The sequence below is a fragment of the Rhyacophila brunnea genome, unplaced genomic scaffold (genome assembly GCF_057557595.1).
Source record: "Rhyacophila brunnea isolate RB1 unplaced genomic scaffold, BYU_Rbru_1.0 scaffold_8, whole genome shotgun sequence".
NCBI lineage: Eukaryota > Metazoa > Arthropoda > Insecta > Trichoptera > Rhyacophilidae > Rhyacophila > Rhyacophila brunnea.
In genome coordinates, this window is record NW_028233350.1 from 41112911 (window position 1) to 41140339 (window position 27429).

General features: G+C 34.9%; 1 protein-coding gene across 1 annotated transcript in view; it reads right to left on the reverse strand.

Annotated features, from left to right (window-relative positions):
- Positions 1–27429, reverse strand: part of LOC147064240 (proton channel OtopLc-like) — a 252185-nt gene that overhangs the window by 135957 nt on the left and 88799 nt on the right. The gene's annotated exons all lie outside the window — the stretch shown is intronic.

Consider the following 27429-nt stretch of genomic DNA (forward strand, 5'->3'; position numbering starts at 1 on the left):
ACCCAATGACATTATTAATGGACAACGCACTCAATACAGTAGTTAGCAAATAAATTCACGCATAGCGACATTCGCACATGTATAAGTAGACGTCACGCAATTTCCATTATGCGACATCACGCATCGGGAAAGCAATATCACCTTAATTGTAATGGCGTTAGAACAGTGTTTCTAGTGTCAATCTTCATTTGAGCGAACCCGTTCGAACCGAACCATTCGGCAGACCTGACACAAAGCATCGGGAATTTATAGCAATATCACCTTTATTGTAATGGCGTTAGAACAGATTATGCCATTCGGCAGACCCGACAAAAAAGTGAGTCTCATTTTTCTTTCCAGATGCATCGTCCATATTAATGTCATTGACTTAACCACTTAGAAATTGAATTATAAATTGAGAACTAATCGCTTTTCTTACATGTTGGCATCAGATTTAATGGTTTTAGATTGTCTTGATAACAATTTATTTTTGTGATATAATATGTATCTACGTATTTTACCTACATGGCATGTTTCCGTCTATCGAAAAACAATTTTCAACTGCTTTTTATAGACTCTTTAGTAAAATAATTTTTTTATTAAAGAATGAAAACACAAGATTTAAGAACATTACATTATTTGTTCAAAATAAATCATTTAGAAAATCTGGATGAATTCGCAAATATCATTACTCCGCAAGCCGGGCGAATGTCTTATTTTCTAGGGTTAGGTTTTTTTCCCCGACCATGTCCGATCCTAATAAGATCATATGGGCATCCACAGGGTGGAGGTTTACATTAGCAGATTTTGTTTTTAAGAGAAATGGATGTTGGTCATTTGCTTAACCTATTAGGTCCATAATCAGACTTCAATCACAAATTGAAAAACAATATGTGTATATGCCAGACTCAGTATCCGAGCCTGGGACCTACGACATTATAACCCGAAGTGATATAGGTACACAGTAATAAAAATCTGGCTTCCAAAAAAACACATATTTTATATTGTTTTTTATCTAAAAAAATAAAAAATATATACTTATTATAAAAGCTCTTAAATGCGTTGGATTACTTAAAATGTATTAAATTGCAGTTTTATTTTGATGAAAGATTTACACAGCCGTTTGTATTTCTTTGGTTTCCTGCCATGGCTTTACGATGTTACAGCCGATAGCTGGATATTATTCGATAGGTAATATTAATTTGACAGTGTCTCTAGCTTGACTGTATTCACGACATAGTGACACGTGTGAATTTAATTTAACCATATGGCAAAAATGGTATATGTATTTTATTTTTAGGGGTGTTGAAGTGTTGACATGTTCACACATAAATTGAAGGCACATGGTTAGATACGTGTAAATTATACGGCACAGTTTACCGTAAGCTGCCGCAAAAATCTATTTTACATTGAATCGAACTATGATACGGTCATAATACCACACCATACATTTTGCCTGTTATCGCAAGGGATGGTTTCCAATCCTGGTGTCCTAATGAATTTGAATTTACATGCGCCTGTCAATTACCTACGTGGTCGCAGCCATGATTTATTCTGGATCGGAACTGTTTCCTCGTGTCAAGCCTATCAGGCACCATTAGCGAGGTGTGCAAGATTAGTAAATGAGCTCCCTAAAGACATAGACATTTTCAATTTTGTACTTTGCATTTTGTTCATCTCATCTCTTCATCTCTCTCGGTCATATGCTTTTCGCAGGGTAGATTGAAGGCTTCACCCAGTAAGCTCCTTCACTCGACGCTTTTCCTCTGCTTCGCAGAAGGGTTAATTTGGGTGCCATACGAAAATCAATTAAGCAGGTAATACTTATCCCGCTAACATATCGCACGTTGTATAACATTGTCCAAATAATATAAATTAAACAGAAAATGTTTGGTTGCAGAAAAAACTTGAGTAATGATGCAATAAAGCATCTGTCTTGAAATTTAAAAATCGTCCATGCGGGAATCTTGGCGGGAAGAGAGATTGCTAAGTAAATAAATCGGTAAGTGTTTTGCAAGCCGCTCTCGGCGGGTGGATATAACGACATAAGATATAAGCCCGAAATATTCGCGAGGCACCGTCCCCACCAGGACCGCTGCAAGGACATATTCAATGCAGATGGTAATTCATTCCAAACTTGGTATCTTAATGAATCATCTAAAATAAATTTTGCATCCCCTATTGGTCTCGATATCATCTCTGAAAATACATCTCGGTCTTTCTCACTCCGAAATTACTCATAGGCACCTTTATAACTTCATTTACCTCGCCATTTCTCAACCGTGCCCTCCATTACTATTTTACGCGATTTTGCTTTATGTATTTGGATTTCGAAGGTCAGTCCAGGGCATTCGATGCGTTTGTCTTTAAATTCTTATTTCAAATATTTCATGCAGGTAAATTGAAATAGTCTATGTCTCCTGTCTGCAACATCGAATACTGCTTACCAGGCAATTATTATATTTAGAGTTTATCTTCATAAAAATAAATCTTAATTATTAATGTAATAAATAAGAAAACATGTAATAATTAATTACCTTGAACTTACAAAGAAATCATTTAACTCTGAGAATTTATTAATCACTAACATGTCATGACTCTCATGAGCGATGGAAGAAATAGACAGTGAAATCTTGATTATCGCAGCCTTTACATGTATTTAATAGGGTACATAAAAAAACTATATAAGTGTACCTATCCACATAATAAGCTTCAGCTGAGACTTCGCAGATTAATAATACATATATAAGATATACTTATATCCAAATGGTCCTGTTGGTAGACATTAATTTAAAAATAATACAAATCAATACCACAATACCACGGTACATCTCTTTCGATAAATTTAATATTACTTATTTTTTATCACAAAATCAGGATCGTGACTCTGATGATTTACTATCGAGCAGCCTTCTCATATTGGTATTATATGACAGGTAGGGCCTGTGGCTACTGAATTACCCGTAACGATCATAAATTGGTAGGTACAACTATCTGGGTCATCTAATCAATGTTCAAAAGGCAAGACAGCGCGAATGACATAAACGGACATTATTGATGTTAATAATAATTATGACCGTTAAGCCACGCGCATTCGATAAACACTGGTGGATGCTACAGTTTGTAATATGTTGCAGATGAACATCCCTTGTTTATCGCTAGACTCAAAGTGCGTGTCTGGGTATAGGGGTAGAAACTATTTAGTGAACACACTTAAAATGATAATTTCCATGTCTATAATACTTTAGTGCAGTATCAAATGAACAATCGAAATATATCAAAAGATTAAGTTACGATAATATTTAGCATTTGCTTGGAGGCGACCGCAGTCCTAGCAACGTCCCTGCACCTTCCGTGGCGTATGGATTGCACCCTGTCGCAGGGCGCAGCCGCTAGACCGCTCCCCTCGCGCCATCCCCCTGCACCCTCGGTTCTCTCACGCACCCTGACCCTCTGGATATTTGGGATGCCACAACGTCAGTGAAGGTGGACCGTGGAAACGACAAGCGGGGCGAGAAGGGAAGGGGGAGGCTGAATGAGCATTTTGACAGTAAAACAAGGCATGAGCGAATGCCAAGCCGACCGAATGACTTGAAAATATTTCACAACACTACATATTGCAACGAGATTGACTTTTTCTTTCTTCCCCAATATATTTATGTATCAATACATTATTCGTAATGATGCGTCCACCGTCCACTTGCATACACTGTTTGCATTCTAAGGGTTCTTCTTCTTTTTTACCATATCCGCTTCTATGTTAGCGCATATGGATACCACACGGTGACTCCAGTCTTCTTGCATTATCCCAGGTCATGAGAGCATTCCGTAGCTCCTCCATATACACTCGGTAGATGGTATTTAGTGGTCTTCCAGGATGCCGGAATCCGTTTGGCTAACAGGCAAGCCAGGTTAAAATTTTCTTGGGGCATACGCAGCACGTCACTGAGCCATGTTCAACATCGCATCTTCATTATCAGCGTGATGCGAGACTGCTTGGTCCGCTCTCGTATCTCCTCGTTACTCCTAAAGATATACAACCACACACCCAGTATCCATTGCAAACATCTGTTTTCGAAGTTAAGTATACAGTTAACCTGCGACTTCGTAAGGTAACATGACTCGCTACTGTAAAACCGCACCGTCAGAATGCAAGCGTCGAATAGACGACATTTTGTTTAAAACCAAGTACAGTCGTGAGTCATAGATATTCCACATGGAGTTTAATGTTGCTCCAGCCATTCCCATTCTGATAGCAAGCACTCTTGCAAAGTGCAGTCTCCCGTGATGTGGACCCCAGTTGTTTAAAACTGTATATACTCTAGATGTTTTGCCCATCGGTAATCAGGGAGTCATCTGAATTAGGACAAGTGCTATTGCAGAAAACGTTGGTTCTCCTCGCGTTGATTTTAACAACTTATACATATAGCTTATACCAAGATAAATTTGTCCATAAACCATATACATTTGTATAAAAAACTATGTACGAATACATATCGTATATATACGTTTAATTTTTTATACTTATATAAATACATAAACTTTTTTTATTCCGCCATGGTTGTACAAATGTACAAATAATGTACTGACTAACAAGAAATTTGTTCATTGTTATATCTGAAGTATAAAACTCCCAATAAACTGATCACCAGATCGGATGGCCCGATGGACCCAATAACTGATTGACCGACTTGAGCATTTCTTTCCTTTAGGAGTACATTATCGGTCATTCCCGGAGGATGTTGTTTGCATCATGTAGTTTTCCGTCACAGGGACGCGTTGATCGGGCGACAAGTCCGAGCTGAAAGCGCTTGGCAGCAAATCGACCGTGGCTAGTCAAAAATTGACTAGTGTCCAATCACCATTGAACATTTTGAAAGAATAAAAATGTTTTCGTGCCCTTGGTGGAGGCATACCACTTTCGCTGCCAGGTCTTTGATGCTGCATGCAACGTCATCTTTAGTGACACTTTTTAGCTTCAAGGTATGGAGGCGGGGCAAGGTGAAAATCACCAACAACGGCCTTCTCGTCCTTAAGAAGCATCGTGGATGTACCTCGTACCTGTATGTGCAGATCAAGAGGGAAAATACCAGCCATGACAGATTGTGTAGTCAATAAATTTTTCTAATATCTACGCCGCTGCTGCCACATTAATTTCTCTGCAATGTGAGCAGAAGTAAATCACACTTCCTGTTGTGGCCGAAAATATGGCTCAAGTATGCAATTTTACTTTGCTAGATAGTGGGCTAAGGATAAATTCGTAAAAAGTGTAACATATATGTATTAAAAACTTATTAATAATATGATTAGCCAAGGAAATCTTCAAGGTGAGCCGATACAGCCACATCTCAAAAGCATCCAGTTTTCGAAAGAACGTAATTATAATATAATCTACTCACATAATATGTTGTTTGAAATATTTTATACATACATGAGACTATTGGTTTCATAGTAGGTTACTTCCATTTTTTTTTATTTGCCTCGATTCTGATTCTATATCGCGAAATATATTATGATGCATGTCACGTACTATCACGTGACATCACAGTAAGCTGCTGCTGCTACGGGAAAAATGTATAATGTCATTTTTCTTGGTATTTAAAATGTTATCAGACTGATGATCCCACCCCGTAGCACATTTTGAACCTTTTAACGAACATTGTCAGTTAGCAAAATCTGCCGACATCACCAGAACAACAACGAGGTCACCTCACGTTGTACTGAACTGCATCGAGACCTACATGACTCAATGCACGTTTTTTTTTATCATTTTCTACATGCCTACACATTTTCGACTCATGTAAAAATCACGTGTTTTTTGTTTTTAGCCATTGGCACTATGTATTTTCTGTAAGAATATTGTCTATTATCTATGGTCTGCAGGTTGGGTTCTGCTTAAAATATTATCTATATATATAATATCGCAAGTAATTTTAACTTATGCACACGTAGAAAGTGTTAAAATTAATTGAAATTAGCATGAATAATGAATAATAATTCAAAATACTAATACATTAGAGTTGGCACACTCCATCATTGAATTTCCAGAGGTGGTAATCGTTCAAAACATAGACTAAATTAGTCGCCAGTAAGCGACGTGCATATCAATATAATCACAATTTATAAGTACTTTTATTTTATTTTCTTAGTAAAATGGAATTAAACGGGAGTTGTTCGCAAAATCAGTTATATTCACAAGCCGGCATTATTGTTACATATTATCATCAAGGTAGTTTTATTTGGATATTCTCTTTTTCTAATATTTTTGCAGTCATAATTTTATTGTGAGACCTAAATTTGCTTGACAGTTTTTATGATTATCTAAAAATAGCGTACATATGAAGGTAACCGACTTTAAAACTAAGATCCTCACATATGAATGCAATACGTAGAAAAATATTTTATGAAAGCTGCCGGAAATAAACGTAACACACAAAAGACGTTTCGTGCCTATTCTTGGTGGATATTTTTATTTCTGGAACGAAAAGAATTCATGTTATGTCTGTGATAAGAGGAAATAAAAAAAAATCCTAACACTTTCCCCAAACAAAGCTCTTATACAAATCAAATAAATGTCTCTAGATTTCGCGTATTATATGTTTTATATTGTAAGTTTGCACAGTAGTAAGCAAACGGCGTGTACCGGTCGTGATTTCACGATTTGGCAAACTCTTGCACGTTTGAAAGAATAGATTCAATTTGATACAGATTTGAAAAGGGAGAGCGGCAGATTTTTTAAAACGATTTCATTACGAACCATGCCCTTGCTTTCTCAAACAAGGTGGTTCTAAGATATAATTACATTTAGTACTTAACATTTTCGCAAAAAAATGCTCGATGACAATCTTAGATGAAGTCTCCATTTAATATCATGTTCCTCCATTTATTTATTCAATTTTCTTAATGGCCAGAAATATATATATTTTAGTGTAGTGGCTTGTGTTATGTTGCCTATACATAGCGCCGAGACCACATTGCTCTTTTTCTATAATTGGGCAGTCGTAGATGACGTACTACACGGTTTGAGATGTGTAGCCGTCACATGGACTACATCGCTGCCTGATTTACAGGTAGTTCGAGCAAAATTCTCAGGAGATCAATTTCAAAGTTCACATTTAAATAATTGCAAAACAAAATATATTAAAAACTGTATTCTGCACATAAAATAAAAACTTATTGTCAACGTTGTGGACTAATCCAGTCATCATTTTTGTATTCTGACTAGTAGGTTAAACAGAGTTCTGAAAATAGAACAAAATGGCATTCAAAAGTCATTTTGCTTAAAAATGTAATATAGAACAACCTGGAAATCAGACAGCGAACTGACATTCATTAATTTAAAAGAGCGGCAGGTAGTTAAAAATATACCGAATATCATGAAGTCAATGACTAGATCGGTTCAATCAAATCGCTTCGGATATTGATATATTCCACTTACGTGAGTCGAGTTTAGAATATAAATTTAACGTTGTTAATTATAGTTAACTCACTCGGTGTACTTCCATGTACCTACTTTTTTATTATGTTTAAGTTTAATCTTCGAATTACTCCATTTTTGTATGAATATTGTTAATACCTACTTACTGTTACATATTTCTTTGTTTTTAAAGTAAAAATAAATAAAAAAGCTTAGCAAAATTATCGAGAGCTTTAAACCATACTATGGTATTGTCAATCCACTAGAACTCATTTGCTGAGAGTTACCCTATAAATGTCGATCGGGGGTGGTCACGGCACGTGTCGGTCAGGGTTTATCAACTGTTGTCCATAGGTCCGCGCAATGGCGTGGAACCCGATTACGCAGGGGTACCTACTCAATAACCGACGCAGCCCGACGCGATGTCCGCTAAACGAATTGTAACGCTGATCGAGATGGGGTGATATCCTTACATTTGGACGCCTCAAGGAATTCACCGAGCCCTGGGGGTAGGACAGTGAGATATCGCAAGTACTGATATTTGTGAATGCAGGGATTTGTCGTAGCACTGCGCGTTCAAAAAGTAATATGATAATATAAAACATACATAATATGGAAACACCTTTGAAAAAAATATGATGCCGGACAGGACCTGCATCAATCGGATTCTGGCCAATTTGCTCCACTAATTTTTAGCCACCTTCACATTTTTTCTTTTATTTTATTAACTGTCAATTCATGGTGGAACTGCATTGTATTGTTGTTTTTATTTAATAAAACGCATTTTTTTGTGGTACTTATTTCACTTTTAATTAATATACTAGGACCGGTTTCGTCCGCTCAGTGGGACATTTTCCCAAAAAAATGTCCCACTGAGGCGGACGAAACCGGTCCTAATATATTTTTTAAAAGTGGAATAAGTACTACAAAAAAATCGCGTTTTATTAAATAAAAACAACAACACCTTCACATTATTTAATTACGACGAAATTGACAAATAGTCATGTATTTGAAGTGGTTTAAAAATTTCGTCAATATTGGTGACTAGGTTTTATGGTTTGGCTGAAAGTACCAATTAATAGGTATTTACCTTGATTGTCAAAATCGTGATTTCAGGAAATTAAAAAAATATCCATAATAATTTGCGGGCGTTGGGGTGGGGTTAACAAAATCTAGCAGGTGTCCCTGATTTCCGCATTTACCTCGCCTACTACGTTCTTTTCCGGGTACATTCCTCATACCCAGAATAGAATAGAATTTTGAGTCGTTATTCGTCGAATTATCAGGATCATTAGTGCCCGTTGGCGTTATCCGCGCCGTCTTGTCTTTTAGAAATGCCGCGTGAGAATATTAAAGCAAACACCAATTAGTTCCACTGACACAGGCGATGCGTTCTAATAATGCCAAAATAAGGCTATTCGACAGCCAAATCATCCAGGTCACGATTAGGGAATCGAATTTTCGATACCTATGAATCCCGGGATTAGTAAACATAATCCCGAAACCTTCGGGATCGATTTATTTATCAATCACAATCAATTAGTATGTGTACAAAATTATGTTAGTAAGTGCACATGTCACAGGGGGAATCACCGGATGCTCACGAATAATAAATAACCATTTTGTATTGTCATACGCAATCGTAACAACATCAGAAAAAAAATCGTTCATTTAAAACCAGCTAGATGCTACTGACGTTCTGGCACGCAAACGGCGTCTAACCGTCAGTGCCACGGACGTGCAGGCAGGCACTTGTTTAAACGCCGAATTTTATGAATATTATCTTTTCTTAAATAATTAAAAAAAAAACTGTTTTACTTTCATATAACTAACTATATTACAATATTATTTACTACATTAAACCTATGTATTTCCAAGCTAGGGATTGGATTCCCTAGTCACGATCCTCAGTCCTGACGACAAAGAAGCGGAAGTAATATTCCTTGTGTATTTTTGTGCGCGCCTTCTAATAATATGTCTTCAAATAACACCCCGTTAATAAAATATATGCGAAGCACCTACCTAGAAGCTTTTCGTTCAAGAGCTTTTACAAAACTTAATTAAGTCGCTGCGAAGTGAAGCGATTGGATTAAATCTCAGATACACATTTCCACCATACGCTGTGCTACCCACTAAGCCACTTGATTAATTAACTACGACGCTTGTACGGGTTCGCCGTCTTAATAAGATATTCATGTGGTCTGCGAGAAAGAGTATTAATGTACAGCTGAATGAATTGTAACAGGTACCTAATTGAATACTTCACTTAAAATACGGTAAGAAATTAGATAGTCGACAAAAGATTAATGAGATTTAAAATAAATATATGTACATCTATCTATCTTAAACTAGAACCCCTTACACGTGTATACACGTTACTGTTAACAGTAAGTATTATCGCGGCCATATAAAGAAAATGTATGGGTATCCTGCAGTTGCAAGCTTTCATGAATGAATCAAAAAAGATTGGAAGCTTTTGAATTTTCATGCGTAGTAGGATTTTTTCCAATAGGACGATAGTAGCGAACCTGCCGGCAAAAAAACAAACTTCGAACGAATTTTGAGGTTAATGGCCAACGTGCGCCACGTAGGTCAAAATGGAGATTTTATGGTTATTTCAGAGCATAAGTCTGAACATTCCTTAACGGCCCACGTGCTCGTCGTAGGTCAAAATTGAGTTTTTATTGTATTTTCAAACCATGATCCTGGACACTCCTTAAACGTTGTAGATAATGTATTTATATAATTTTGAAGCCTTATTATCCTTTATAGTTATTTTAAACATTTGATGACTGCATAAAGTATTTTTGTTACATAAAATAGTATTCTTTTAAACCTCTCGCTCTAATGTTTTAGAATATCGTCATATTTCGGTACATAACTGTGCAGTGGTGTTAAGATTTTTTACATTTATTAATTTTTAAACACATTTATAAAACCATTAGTATAATTTATTATAAGATAATTTTTGTAAAATATTCACGATAAAAAATTATATTGATAATCTCTGTGATCCCAAATTTGACAAGAATTAGGCATTTTATTATTCAAAAAATCGGCAAAATTAACACATTTGAAGATGATTCTAAAGATACTTATTATAAGCTATGTTTTTAACCATTCAAGTGTGATAAACATCTTATGAATAATGATTGCTTTATAATAATTATTGACCTAATATTAAGGTAGTGTTTTTTTGAAATACGCCATTTCTTTTGTCATTCCCCAGTGGTTGAGCTACAACATACGGCCGTAGCCATAAATTGACAAACTATAATTGAAATAGGGAGTAAAATGATATTGACGCGCGTGTTTGAACATGTACCGTAAAAAAAAAAATAAAAAAAAATTCGGTTAGGTACATGTTCAAACACGCGCGTTAACATAATTTTACTCCCTACTTTAATTATAGTTTGTCAATTTATGGCTACGGCCGTATTTTGTAGCTTAACCACTAGGGAATGAAAAAAGAAATGACGTATTTCAAAAAAACACTACCTTATTCTTAGGTCAATAATTATTATAAAGCAATCATTATTCATAAGATGTTTATTACACTTGAATGGTCAAAAACATAGTTTATAATAAATATCTTTAGAATTATCTTCAAATGTGTTAATCTTGCCAATTTTTTGAATAATAAAATGCCTAATATTCTTGTCAAATTTGGGATCACAGAGATTATCAATATATTTTTTTATCGTGAATATTTTACAAAAATTATCTTGTAATAAATTATACTAATGGTTTCATAAATGCGTTTATAAATTAATAAATGTAAAAAATCTTAACACCACTGCACAGTTATGTACCGAAATATGACTATATTCTAAAACATTAGAGCGAGAGGTTTACAAGAATACTATTTTATGTAACAAAAATACTTTATGCAGTCATCAAATGTTTAAAATAACTATAAAGGATAATAAGGCTTCAAAATTATCTACAACGGTTTAAAGAGAGGAGAGGTTTAAAAGAATACTGTTTTATGTAATAAAAATACTTTTTGCAATCATCAAATGTTTAAAATAAATAAAAGAATAATTAGGCTTCAAAATTATATAAATAGATTACGTACAACGTTTAAGGAATGTCCAGGCTTATGCTCTGAAAATACCATAAAAGCTCCATTTTGACCTACGTGGCGCATGTGGGCCCTTAACCGATGTTCACTACCTCTCAAATAGTAGTAATAGTAGGTACCTACCGTTGACAAGATTGCGTGTCGCTCACTCTTGGAGAGTGAGATTGGAGAGACAGTCGGGTTACGTGTAAACAGTAATTAATTATCGTCACGATAGTTTGAAATACACACCATTGCTGCCAGTAAATCCATGCATGGGTTCAGGCTCTATAACTATTAAACATTGTTACATAGTAATTTTCACATGGAAAAGGGGGGATATAACATTACATTCGCACAATAAAATAGACTGTTTTCACTATGCTATAAATATTATTTTATTGGTTTAGGTATATATTATAATATGTAGTTATATAGTTAAATTTTACACCTTTTGTCACTTATGTTGTTTTACTCTTTTATTATTTTATTACTATTATTGTTTCTCCATATAATTCTCAATGTAATGTAATAATATTATGTAACTGTTTGATTGCAATAATAAATTCAACCTACTTGTTAGTATTGTGTATATTTATTTTGGTTAGATACTAATAAATTTATTTGAAAAAGGAAACAATTCTTAATAAGGTTCCGTTTCCGGGTATAAAAGTAAAACAGTCTCCTTTAAAGATCCGTATAAAATAAATGCTCAAGTATTTACATAATGGTAAAAAATTTAAACGTGAATGCCATATTCATAAAATGTGACCCGTGTTTGGATTATTAATATGAATATAGTAGCCATTATTTGGTTATGTAAGTCTAAATGGGCTGCGATTGGTTAAATCCGGCCATAGAAATTAATTTAGAAAGACAAAGGATGCAGTCAATGACAAATGTTCTGGGTATATTATATAAAGTAGGTGGGTGGAAGTTATGCCATTATTTTGATTGGCAGTGTGATTGCATTTATTTATAGACTACACAGATTTAGAAAACGCAACCGCATAAGAGTTGGTTTAAATTTTCATAGTTGATTTGAGATAGTGTTAAGTGTAGCTACTTATATATGGGCAGCTTCACCAGTAGATACTCTGAATAATAGGGCTCTGAAGTGAGGGTCTAGGACGATTCGGCGCCGACACAACTGGACGCCACTCAATCGAATGAAATTCAAAAATAAACAAACGTTTGTAAATTATAAGTAGGTACTTTTAAAATATATATTTATATTTAAATTATTATATTATTATTTAATTCTTGGTGAGAATTTAAATGTACACGTAAATGATGATTTAATTGTGCATATGTTTAAGTTCCAATGAGAAGAGAGTTCCTTTATTTTTTTATAACGCCTGAGGCATGATAATTCTCAATCTACAATAAAAATCATTATGTCAAGTGCAAAATTAATTAAAACTACTAAGTAGTAGATAGAAACTGATTAAAATTACCCGTCTACTCTCCGTCTCAAACGTCTATTTAGTTCATTCAACAGTGCGGCGCCCAATTGTCCATTCCTCCACAGTGGCAAGTGCCTTCAAATTCAAAGGGTATCAACATCAATGGAAAAATCCTTGGCACAAAATGTTGAAAACTATGAAAATGTTGTACTTACTTACAATATTATGGAACTATTTAGGTACATATACCAAAGATTGGCTCAGATTAGCAAACTGTAGTTGAAAATGTGTTTTTATTAACAGCTATTTATTGATGAAGTTAAAATGATTTTTAGTCAGAAAGTAATGCGCGAAGTAGTTATACTTTCAATATAAGAGTATATTAATTCATTCAAAGGTTTAAATTGGTTATTGAAAAATATTTTCAATCATTAATATGCAACAATTAAAACTGCGATATTAAAAACCAATAAGAAAATAAATTAAATTGGCCCAATTCTTGGAAATCATAAGCCTGGGGAGATTGAGTTTATTTGCCCAATAAATTAAGTGCCCGAACCTTTTCGAGTTTGCGATTTATGCTAAATGTAGTAGATATTCAACAAACAGACGAACCAAAACAGGCAGCTGAGTTGATTAAATTTGGTATTCAATCGTATAAAGCCCTTCGGTTAACTATGTACTCTTAGGGCGTAGAATGTAGATAGTAAAAGGTATTACCTAGATGCCACATGCAAATGTTAACTAGTAGTGACCAGTGGTACGTACCATTTTTAAACAAGGCGTCACCTTTTCAATGTTAACAATTTAAACAACTTCAGTACGTCCGAGCCACACTAACTTAACCCATAGCTTACGGGCCGCACAAAATTGTGTTTTTGCTAATTACTTTTCAAATGCAGAATTAACAAGTTAATTACAAAATTAATTAAAAGGGCCCGTAAGCATTGTGTTTTAAGTATCTTTAGAATTATCTTCAAATGTGGTAATCTTGCCCATTTTTTGAATAATAAAATGCCTAATTCTTGTCAAATTTAGGATCACAGAGATTATAAATATAATTTTTTATCGTAAATTTTCACTATAATAATGTCAACATAAATTTTACCAATGGTTTTATAAATGCGTTTAAAAATTAATAAATCTAAAAAATCTTAACACCGTTGCACATGGATGTACTGAAATATGACTATATTCTAAAACATTAGATAGAGAGGTTTAAAATAATACTATTTTATGTAATAAAAATACTTTATGTAGTCATCAAATGCTTAAAATAAGTATAAAAGATAATAAGGCTTCAAAATTATATAAATAGATTATCTACAACGTTTAAGGAATGTTCAGGCTAATGCTTTGAAAATACCATAAATTCTCCATTTTGACCATCGTTGGGCATGTGGGCCCTTAAGTACTTTATGAAAATTTTAAAAATGTATTCAAATTATTTATGTAACATATGTTTAAAACAAATTAATTATATTTCCAGTGGAGGTTGGCTTTGGAGATTCGGCATAAATAGTGCAAACTACACTTTATCAGCCATGCTTATTTATTTTCATTGAACCATGAATACAAATTGCAGATGGTATTGTTTTTAAGATTCAACTAAACCCTGGCTAAGAAAAACCATAATAGTAGAATAGGCTGTGGAGATCCAACAAAAATATAACACACTTAACACGCTCGCGTGAATACATCAGGTCAATCGTCAGGTTCAGCAGCTCTTTTAGTTGAGTCTAAAAAGCCAGAAAATACGACTGTCTGTAAACAAATTGTATTGTCTGTTGCCTAGGTTTCCCGGGGAACTTATGTTTTGGAGAAGGTGGCTGAGATCGGTCAACGCTTGACTGATAAAACAGGTGAGTACCGTTCAACTGTTTACCCCGCGACAGCGAAAAAGCATAAGTATATGTACATCTAAATAGGTAATGCAGTCGCAGTTTTTGGTACTCTTGAGGTATACAGCGGACTGGAGGATATATTTTATATACTAAGGGAAACCTAGAATATCAATAAATTTATACATAGGTATAAGTTTATTAAATTATATATTTTATTCAACGAAAAAGACACAATATTTTATAAACTTATAAAATTATTAACAAGTCTAAATACGTTATAAAAAACTAAATAGTGGAGTGATCCGTGACGTCGGTTAGTAATTAAAGAATTAATTAATACCTGCCTTAAGTTAATATAGGTAGTAAAATCGATAGCCAACATTATAATGCAATTCGATAATCATTGTAACAACTAATAGTTAAAACTGTCATAATTAAGTAGGATGCTCGTAGCTTAATTGAAAAAGCACACTGGCGCAAATTAAGCGATTACAGGTCCCAGTCTCGTTGGGTGTCGTATTATTTAAAAAAAAAAAAATTTGGTGGGTATACGCATAAGATGTTTTCAAATTATGTATGTTCAATATTAGTTTATATTATAATATATGGAGTTACTTATGTAATCAAATTTACACCTTTTCTCGCTGCTATTTTGTTTTACTCTTTTAGTGTTATTATTATTATTTATTCGACCATTTCCGATCCTAATAGGATCATATGGGCCTCCACAGAGTAGAGGTTTTGTATTAACAGATTTATTTTTTTACGAGAAATGGATGTCAGCCACTTGCTCAAGCTATTAGGTCCATACCCTGACTCACACACAAATTGAAAAACAATATGTGTACTTGGCAGACCCAGGATTCGAACCTGGGACCCACGGCGTGATAGTCCAACGCTTAAACCGCGCGACCACCGTGGGTATAGTTGTTTTATAATGATTTTAATATGATACAAATATAAACTATAATATTAATTCTTCTTGTAATTCTCTATGTATCTCTAATACAATTTAAGCTCAAAACTAATAAATTGCACTTACGTACAGTGGTAATGAAATTTATTGATTTTTTTATTATCCAGTACCTACTGCGTCATGGACCACCAGATGAAAAACTCTGTTCTAAAGAGAAATATTAGGTACCGTAAAATAGAGAACACGTTTTATTACTTTGAACTTTTTTTGCAATTTTTACTACACTGACACGCCTCTTTGCCTGATTACCTCGCATAAAATTAGATCAAATCATATTCACTTGTGTAGTAATACATTAATAAATATATAGTGTATCTAAAAATCTGGATCCAGATTTCCCTCTGATTAGCGATGGACAAAACATCGAGAGCGTCGACAGTTTCAAGTACCTGGGGGTACACATCACGGGAGATGGCATTTTGCAGAAAGAACTCGCTACCCAAAAGGAAATGGCTGGAGCTACATTCAACTCGATGCGAAATGTCTTGGACTCACAATTACGAAAACCAAATGCCGCCTATTCGACGCTTGCATTCTGACGGTGCTGCTTTACGGTAGCGAATCATGGAACCTTACGAAGGCTCAGAGCAACCGTATACTGAGATTCGAAAACAGATTTTTGCGACGAATACTGGGTGTGCGGTGGGGTATGACTTTAGGAGCAACGAGGAGATAAGAGAACGCATCAAGTAGCCTCTCATCACGCTGAAAGTGAAGAGGCGACGTTGGACCTGGCCCGGCCACGTGCTGCAGATGCCAGAAGAGAACTTTAACCTTGCTTGCTTGTTCTTCAAGCCGACCGGGTTCCGGCGTCCTGGAAGGCCGCTAAATACAATCTACAGAGTGTATACGGCGGAGCTACGGGATGCTGGTTTGACCTGGAACGAAGCAAGAAGACTGGCGAGCGACAGGGATTCTTGGAGGCGCCGCGTGGTGTCCATATGCTCCAGTTAAGGGGCGGATATTGCCAAAGAAGAAAGAAGAATACCTAAAAAATATTTTTAGAATACATAATATATCACATCATTTTCATCCTAGAGCCGGAGTGCAAAATTATAAAACGTATACTCTACATAGGTACCTGTGCAATTATTTCCGAAAATAACGGAGTACCTAACTTCAACGTGACCGAGTTACGAACAACGTGAACACGTGTAGTTGTTATATAAAACAGAAGTAAAATTGAAATAATTCCAAATACTGACAAGGGTCGTAACACAATAGAGCTTCCAATAAGGCTCAATCGTAAACTCGGGCAAAAACGGATGGAAATGTATCAGCGGTCGTAAACCTTTCCAGGAGGCCCTCGTATCACAATATTGCTACCTAGTGTAATGTTTACTTTTCTCCGTAAAACAATAGTAACACATTATGCAGTAGTAAGATGGTAAAACACGATGTGTCCGTTTTTATAAATTTTTCAGGAGAGAAATTTTAAACGTAGGAAAAAATTCAAACAATTGACATATCACATATCAACACAGATTATTTCCCCCAGCCCGTTAAACGTAGACATACCATATTTTGATATCTTGTAGATCTCACTGAGAGGAGTGTGAAGGTATGCATAACTCAATTTTCCAGAAAAACGGACATATCATGTTTCCATCTTACTACAGATGTAATGTAGGTGGTGTTTAATTCATATAATTTAATAATGATCAGCACCAGTTACACATACCCTTACATTTGGCAGTGACATTTCCAACCAATATAATCATAGATGTTTACAGATATTATGTATTGGGGGTCGTTCTTATTATACAGACCTGTTGAAATCGGTTATTTCCAACGATTTATTTTTATCAAGGTAAAAGATTATGTGACAAAGTGTGACGACCTGGTCAAAAATATATAGTTATGATATATTTTTACATTAAAATAAGTTTAGTGTTCGTAATAATATAGAAGCTCTCTAGAAAACTAACGTTTTTGACATTTCCGTCTGCTTTTTGTCTATACTCATTTTACAACGTTTTTATTAGGTCGTATTCTTATTTGTCCGGTACAAATCTTGCAATCAATTTTTAACTAACTTCCCGACTAGCTAGACATTTGAAACTTTTAGAATATATCAGAACATGACGGCAAAGCATTTTTTTAATACTTTTAGCCATCTTTAAGTAGAATTGGATTCATTTTCAGTTAATTCTGTTTTGTATGAAAAGTTATTTCGGAAGAAATCCGTAATCCAATCCACTATTATTGGTTGCTAGGGGTCTGGGGTCCTAGCAACTAAATTATTAATATATAGGTGTGTCACTATGGAAATTAATATGAATGTCAAAATGACATTTCAGTATTACTTCTATCAAGTACAATTTTTTTTGATCGTTTAAGCTAGTCAAGTCAACTTTATATGATTCAATAGAAAATTTAAAAACGTTGTATATAAAAAGTTATTTTTATCTTGTAATTATTTAGATATATACATATCAGTTGTAGAGTTGGGTAAAACCTCTAAAATTGCTATGCCATAAGAACACGTCAGGCTCGCGTGTCGGAAACTTACTACGACTGGTTTGTGGCACTCACGTAAGCATGCGTATTCATTCATACGCTATTCAATTACAAACCACTCATAACGCTTCGCAAAGCTCCCGCGTAAAAGTGAAAACGAAAGGCTTTTGAGAGAAAAAAAAAGTTGCGAGAAAAACAAACTGGAAATACTTTGTACCTACAGCCTGTAAACAACGCAACTAAGGCTATTCATGTTTATTGCCAGCGTAAAAAAAAGTTATACTCGCGCGTTCGATGATGCCGCAAAAGTTCATTGTTGGAAGTAATATTTTGCAATACGTTTTCCGTTCATTCTTTGAAAGCTTCCCATACTAAACAATTTCAACTCCATTTCTAGTAGTAAAGACGTTTACTTGACTATAAAATATATTGTAAAATTTATTTGAGTGCTTTTACGCTAAAGTGGCTAAATACTAACATTTAATTCACTTTAATACATGGCTACCTACCTATTTCGTTGGCGAATAAAGAAGAATGATATTCAAAACAATGTATTTTCTACAATATGTTAACCTATTTTTACAACGTTTTTCTTAGCTCGTATTCTTATTTGTCCGGTGGTTCTTTGTACGGTACAAATCTTGCAATCGATTTTTAAGGTCGTACCTCAGTTGAGGCACGGTCTAAAAAGATCGTGGCTAGGCGATGCGCGGATTGCGGATTGCGGGTGCAAATGACGCATGCCAAACGAAATATAATTTGTCATATAAATCCAACATACGTCCATTTAATGTTCTGTTTATTGTTTTATTAGTAACAATAATAATATATTCATTGACATGTTTTCTTTTTAAAGTAAATGGGTAACGTTTTTAGTCATCTTCACACGATTTAAAAAATAATACGCCCGTCGCCATCACGAAACAAAGTGACGTGTTTCCAACTCGACGTTCTCTCTCAGAATTAGAGCGAGTCCAAAATTTCGTCGCGCCTATAGTTGAAAATTATTTGCCGTTTCACTGATGTATCACCTTAACTAACTTCCCGACTAGCTAGACATTTGAAACTTTAAGAATATATCAGAACACGATGCCAATGCATTTTTTTAATACCTTTAGCCATCTTTAAGTAGAATTGAATTCATTTTCAGTGAATTCTGTTTTGTATGAAAAGTTATTTTGACACAATTATTGGTTGCTAAGCGGATTGTCCTAGCAACTAAATTATTAATATATACGTGCGTTACTATGGAAATCAAAATGAAATGTCAATATGACATTTCAGTATTCTATGATCGTTTAAGCTAGTCAAGTCAAGTTTATATGATTCAACAGAAAATTTAAAAACGTTGTATATAAAAAGTTCTTGTTATCTTGTAATTATTTAATAATTTTGTACTAATCTTTATAAAACCAACTAACGGCCTTATGCATAGAGTAACTACTTACTTAAATAAGTTGGCTTGTGTACTATTAAGCCGATTTTCGATTAAACAATAATTAATAACTTAATTAACGCATAACTAATTCCCACTATAATTCAGGCTGCAGCACGAAACTGTAAATTTCGATTTAGTGCCAGTTATTGCTTATACTACGAATGCAATATGCTAAGCTGTTTGTATAAAATAATGATTAATTCATACTGAAAAAATGTCAATACATTAATTGATATGAACCAAATACGCAATTGAAAATCTTCATTTATTGCAACAACTAGCACTATCATTGGAACTTGCAATTTAGTGCCACGGCCCGGGCGCGGCTCAACTATAAACGGCCTTGACAATAGTGGCGATTGTTTTTGATGCAAATGACACAATCGATCCGTCAATTTTTTTTAAAAAGGCCGCGAAACAGTTCAAAACAGTCATAAATTATTATATACTTATATATTAAAAAAACCGCTAATATTACTTCACGTCATCATTGTCATTGTCAATTATGATTATTTTTATTTACTAGTGTTTTTATAGGAAAGAGATACATTAATATTTTTACTGGGTACTTTGGTAGTTGGAATTTATGGTTGTTTCTTTATATATTTTTTATCGTCGGATGCTTCAAAATCAGTCAGTACCTCGGGTCTCCATGCTCCGAAACCCGCCACTTATGTGGACAGAGTTAACTGTATTGCAAAGATGATTCTTTTTAATCTTTAAAGATTTACCAACAAGTTGTATAAAAACAAAAACAATCAATATTATATTTGTATGATTCGAACAATAATGCTTAAATATGTCATTAAACTTTGTAATTATTGATAGTATGGGTTGTATCTAAATTATTAATATATATTGTGAAGCAAAACCATCAAAACCCGAATACCTGTAATTAGAACGTCGGCATAAAATAGGTTGTCACGTATGAAAAATGACGGTTTTTCGTGTGATTGAAATGCGTGTTACTTTTTTTAACCATCAAAAAATGCCGCACAAAAAAGGTGGAAAATCAATTTTCATTGAATTAACGAATGTGTCGTTATGTGACAGTAAACGGATTCCGCATTTTTTAATCCGATAAAAATGCTTTTTCAAATTAGTGTTCATAAAATTGTTTTTTATTCAATGTCTTCTTTTTTGTGCCATATTCGTTATCGAATGAGTTTGGACATTTTCTCCCTATCTGTCGCACCTCAAAATAGAGATAAAAAGCTGAGCTCAAACCAGCCTCTGGGATTTTTGAACCAGAACGCTCTACTTCTACTTCGGCCTCGCTTACCGAAGATTTTTTCTTGAATGATAAAATACAGAAATTGATATCTCTTGGGATGATGCATGATGTGATCTAAGTATGCCAATTTTCTAGATTGTATTTCTCTAATCATTAAATCTAGGAATTAAAGTTAGTTGAGTTTCATTGGCAGTATTAGCGCTACATACGAATCGTGTTGTCGAACAAGATCTTCTTGTCTACGTGCTAAAACTGTGAACTAACAAGCCCCTCCTATGCAGTTAATCGTACTTCCGTTTCAAATGAGGAACGCCCTTAAATTTATCATTTCATTTGACGCTTTCATGGTGTACGGATCTATCAATTTACGTAATTTGATGCTTTTTATAATAACAATATATTATATAAGAGTGACATTAAAATTATTGTTATTAAACTTTTGGTTTATTAGAAGAAGAAAAGGAGTTGCATCTAAAAAGAGAACCGATACATTATTTAAACATGCGTTGCCGTCATGACAGGTACGTCACTGAGAAGTCTTTCATATGCGACTACAGCGACTTCCGGTTATCGATTAGATCTTATTATCGGACAGAATATCTCTACACATTCGCCTTAACCTCAAGAATATTGACTTTCGACACATTTCAACTAGTCTAGGTGTCCTGATCATCCTTTTACATGTTGATATAAGTATTGGAGAGAAGTCGCTTGAATGGTTTGATGTCTTCCATATTTGAGACATGGCCTACCCAGCGGAGACGCCGCATCTTAGCATAGTAACAGTATCCAACCCTTATAATATTCATGCCATCTTTATGGCATACGGTTCTGAATACCCTTCTCAATGTCTTCCATTCAAAGAAAGGCAATTGAGAGTTGTTATTTGATAATATATCTCATGGATTGTCGTCTGACAGGCGCGCGCACAAAGGGGGGGGGCACTCCCTGGAACAAATTATTTAGGTGAATCGAATAGTACGTCTTCTTCTTCTTATTTTTTTGGATGATTTGGCTGTCGAACACCCTTTCAACGGATTGGCCCCTCTCCTTTCTGCATTATATGACTTATAAGGCATGTAGGGTTAGTGGAACTCACTAATTAGGTATCTAATATTTGCTCTAATATTATGATGCGGCATGCCTAAAAGACAAGACAGCGAGGACGACACAAACGGACATTAACGATCCTAATAATTATGATCGTTAGGCTACGCGCAATTGATAACCAATCATTGGAGAGACCGGTCGCAATAACTCGTGAGCACCAGTAGTTACAGCTGCAGGCCAAGTGTTCATTATTAGACTCAACATGTGGAGTGTCTGGGTATGGGGGATGTGCCCGGAAAATTGCGTTGTCATGCTTGCCGCGACAAGCAGAAGATTGGGTAACTGCGGAAGTCAGTGCCACCTCCTAGATCTCGTTAAACTCGCAACCTCCCGCCGCCTTAAAAAAATAATAATAAATAAATTATTATAGATATTTTTTTGTAATGAACCCCACCCATTTGTGTGCGCGCCTAATGTCTGACAATCACTCAAATATCAATCGCTTCGTTATGGACCTCTTATCAACGCATTTTTCATCAGACAGCTTGACAAAATATCTTAATAAATCCAACAAAACAAAAGACTGTCACGCAACCGTATACTCGAGGCAGTCCCTTCGTCGCCCAGACAGGTGAAACGAGTGACTTCCTGCCTCGTATAACAGCGCCCCATACTGTTTCTTCAGCCAAGTTTACTTCCGAAGTGTTCACAAAAGAATACCGTGTCGTATGCAGTGACATAATAGAGATACTTGATTTTCCGGACTAAACAGAGATGCAACTAATACAAGTAATCTGGGCAATCAAACACTGAACATGCTCAAAGCGTTACGTTACGATTTTTCATAATACTTAGATATTTTCCAAATTACATCCGGATAATCAAATTTTATTTCACGTCAGATGAGATCTACTAATTTTTCCTTTGCAAGAATAAATGCGCTTACATTAAGGGCCCACGTGCCATATAAATGACGAAAATTATGATTTTAACGTATTTTTAGGAATAATATCTGAACAAACTGTGGTCTTTGTTAGAAAGATAATATTATATGTCATTATTATGCCCTATATTTTATAAACCAAAAATTTTAAAACAAAAATCTGTTTATACAAACCTCTACTATGTGCAAGCCCATAATATGACCTTATTAGGATCGGACATTGTCAAAAAAAAAAAAAATCATTCTAGGATAAATAACAGTTTGGTATGATTTATTCAAACACCAGATTTCGTGAGCAGACACAACAGCCTTCGGTGATTGAAGTTATCACGAAGAGACGATTTACATGGCTGGGACACGTATTCCGGATGCCGCCAAAGAGTGCGGCACTTCGTACCCTTGTGGCACAGCCTCAAGGGTTCCGGCCCTCAGCGATGCTACAAAAGCGACCTACGTGCTGCAGGTCTGACATGGCGGGAGGCGCAGGAGTTGGCGATGGACCGAGGGAAGTGGCGCCAACTTGTGCTCGCCCTATGCCCCAATGTTGGGACGTGACAGGGTGAAAGAAGAAGAAGAAGATGGTTTATTGTCTGGAGGTGTAATTGCAATTGGACCGTATTTTTTCGAAAACGAAAATGGGAATGCGGTTACTTTCAACGGAGAAGGCTACATAAACATGATAACTTATTTTTTTTGTCAATATGTGGTTCCAACAAGATGACAACAGAACACAATCAACTGAATGAGAGGTAAATTAAAAATATATATTATCTTTTATTTGAGAACCCTATACAAAAACATCATACTCGTACACTGCCAATTTGCTCCTTAATGCATGTATTCATCTTGAGATTTAAATTTAAAAGAATGTTTCACTATTTTATTTTATTTTAAAAAGTTTATTGCTTTGTAAAAGATAGAAAACTATTTATTTACTAGTAATACATTCGACGGCAAATTCTTCCAAGTAAATAAGAATATTTTAAATTTCACCGGGAAACTTTGGCAATTTTCTTTTTATTCCGAATAAACCAAAACAAACCGAAATATGAACGAGATACGAAATTGTGATTTGAATTCAGAACGTCTAGAGAAGTAGCTCGGAATTCAAATTATTAATTCATTTTATTCTGTCTGCAGCGCCAACCTTACAACTAGCGGATCGAGAAAGAATGAGCATTGCAACAAGTCTGAAAGTATTTTTCCGTCTCGTTTCATAGTATTATTATTATTTTTGTGAAATAAAAAATAAATAAAAATCCCAGGCGCACAAAACAAATGGTGAACGCAAAACAGAATCACCAGAGAGTAAGTAGAACGTGCAAGAAGGTGGCAATATAAAAAAACAACGAAAGTTATGAAAGTGTAAAAAAATCACAGCGCAAAAATGTAAAAAATACATATGTCACCTCTGCTTGCAATAATGATAAGATATATGATATCAGGGCTAGATCTAGCATTTACTTATTTATATTTTCAAATAATGAATTAAAATCTAATAAATTATTTTTATTTAACGTGCATGTACAAAAACGTTATAACTAAAATTTGGAGAGATCCAGACGTCAGTTAATAATATTAATGTTTAAATTAAATTAATTAAATTATTAAAAAAAAAAAAAATTATTGATACGTTGATTGTAGCCATAAAAACCGATTACCAAAAAAATGACGCAATTTGTTGAGCGCTTCATAGTGTAAATTATACTAAGTTAATTGCTTCGTAATTATATGCACATGTCACAATTGGTAAAACACATTTGGCGCGAATCCAAAGGATGCGTCGATTGTTTCCCATTTTTTTTCTAGAAGATATACTATATATATTATTAAATGATGTAGATATGTGAATTGGAATCTATAGGCGTACGAAATAGCGCTTTACCTTCCATGAAAGTAGTTTTCTCACTAATCATCAGTGCAGTATTCCCAGACCGCATGAAAATTTGGGAGTAGAAAGAAAAAATGTGTCAACAATGGTCTTCGTCGGTAAGCCACGAGAATGGTGGTTTTTTAATACGCTGGAAGCAGTCGGTGAAGATTGGCACGAGAACTCTTATTAGCATAATTGACTGGAGGCTGCAGAGGATTACATCGCCTGGCGGAAGAGATAAAAGACACCGAAGAAAGCTCGAGCTGTGGTGATATCAAAAAAAAATAGAAGAAGGTGGAAGAGGGAACGGAACCTTAATTGTAATCTTGATTTAGTAGCTGAGTTTGAGAAAGTTTGAGAAACACCATTTTATTCTATCAATAAATTTTTCATCTCCTAGGTATGGTTCCTAGTTCAATTCACTTTCCATTCATTACAATTATTAACCAGATTTACTTAGGAAATGATACAAAATATTTCAAATAGGGTCGTCCTCATTATATGACTACACGCCCTTGGGGGAGAGGGATTCTGATATCATGTGACAATTTGGTCAATATGGTTAGGGGGGTTGTAAAAAATGTGTTGTAGAAGTGCCGAAAATCATGTGACGTCATTTATGGGCGAAACCAAAATTGAATTCGTGGAAAATTGTGCGTATGCAGTTAGCTCACTGTCAGCTGTTGCATTGGAAACCTATGACCATATAGCATTGGGATCAAAATCGTGTCTAAATAAAACACTTAAAAAATACGTAATAAAAAATAAAAACCACCAAAATACAGGGGAAAGACAGAAGAAAATAGGTACATAGATGAATAAATTTGAAATACAATCATATCGTATTTTATATTATGTATATAAAATTTTGAATGTTTCACAAGTAGGTGCTCGTAAGTATCAAGTCTTGATTGTGTCGCTACATTTCAAAATCAGCCAAATCCACCTTTAGGTATTTTTGAATTTTTTGTGAATTGCTGAAGAACTACTGCTTTCTAACATTTCTGCATTATCAAAATGTGTAATTTATTGATTTTAAATATTCTATACTCGAAATAATATAAACTCGAAATAATATAAAATATTTGACGAAACAAAAGGCTGTTTTTCTCCTATTCATCTATTATGGACTTGGCTGATTTTGAAATCTAGTGACGCAATTATAAATACCTGATAATAATTACAGCGTTTTCATCAAATATTTATTTTTAATACCAATAATTATTGTCTGCAACGGTCGACGAACAGTGCATCATTTTTTTTTGTTTCAATGCCATACACCCATGTCTTACCGGTAATAGAGTTCACGGTGAACTATGATACGGCGAAATTACGTAGGTACAATTTACATATTTTAACCAATTGAATAACCTACTATCCGTAACGAAAAGATCTTACTATTTCGGTCCTGAGAGCAAAATGTTAGACGTGCAGTTCGCATATAGGTATCTCACGCAAAAGAGGACTCGCGAAGGCTTCAATAGAAAGAAAGTGCTAACAAGAAGGATTCGTTAGGGGCTAGTTGTTACTGTTCCCAGCTAGTAGCTTTTCACCTGACGCATGACTTTTGTGTCATTTTTTTGCTGTCTGCTTTATTCCTTAAAAAATATCGGTTGGCCTGATAGAAATTAAATTATTTATTCTCGAATAAGTATCATTATTCTAGACTCAGGCGCGCACACAAGGGAGGGGGGGGGGTTTGGCTCTTGACCCCTCTAGAAACAGGAAAAATTATTCAAGTAAGTATATGGCATATTACTTCTTCGTCAGGACCTGTTGACTTAAGGGGTCCGTAAACGAGCATCAATAAAAAAATCAGATTGCCGATACAATTGCACAGTTGCTGGGCAATATATGACCCGACGTGAGTGTCGGGCAAGTGAGGCCAATGTACTTTATGCGTACACGTAAATTGTGATATATCGACCAACCGTGCTTCAGAAAATATGAGCAATATATATCAAAAGTTTTGGCAACGTAGACTACTATTTTTGTGTTTTGTGGAACTATTAACGACAACACAATTACTGTATTATTAATGTTGCTTATATTGTCGTAAAAAGTTTCTCGTTTACGATCCCCTTTAGGTCGAATGATTTGACTGTCGACAGTTTTCTCAAAGGGTTCTACGTCACGCAAAATTGATGAAATCATCAGGGGCAACCAATACAAATACTAACGATCCTGATAACTATTATTAGTACCAATAAATAGGCCGCGCGCATTCGGTAATCACTTGTGGATGCGACAGGTTGCAATAACTCGTATGCTTTCATAGCTGTACTGGGACCCAGATTTCCTGTCGAACACCCTTTTTAATGGACTGGCCTCACTCTTATTGGCATTCTACGACACGCAAGGCCTGTATCTAATGGAACATTTATCGCACATATAAATTGGTGCAATTATCCAGGGCATCCAATGTTTGCTTTCATATTCAGATGAGGCGTGTCTAAAAGACAAAACAGCGCGGACGATACAAACGGAAATTAACAATCCTAACAATTAAGACTGTTAAGCTAGGTACTCGCAATTGAAAACCACTTCCGGATACAACAGCAGGTCGGGTGTTTGACAGGGGGCGGAGTGTATGAGTATGGAGAATGTAGATGGGAAAGTGCTTCATTCCACTGTTGAAGCGACGAGAATCTATAATCTATAGCGGTGGTAAATGTGAAAGTCAGTGACACTCGCTAGATGTTGTTAATACCGCCCCCATCCGTCACATTAAAAATTAATAAAAAAA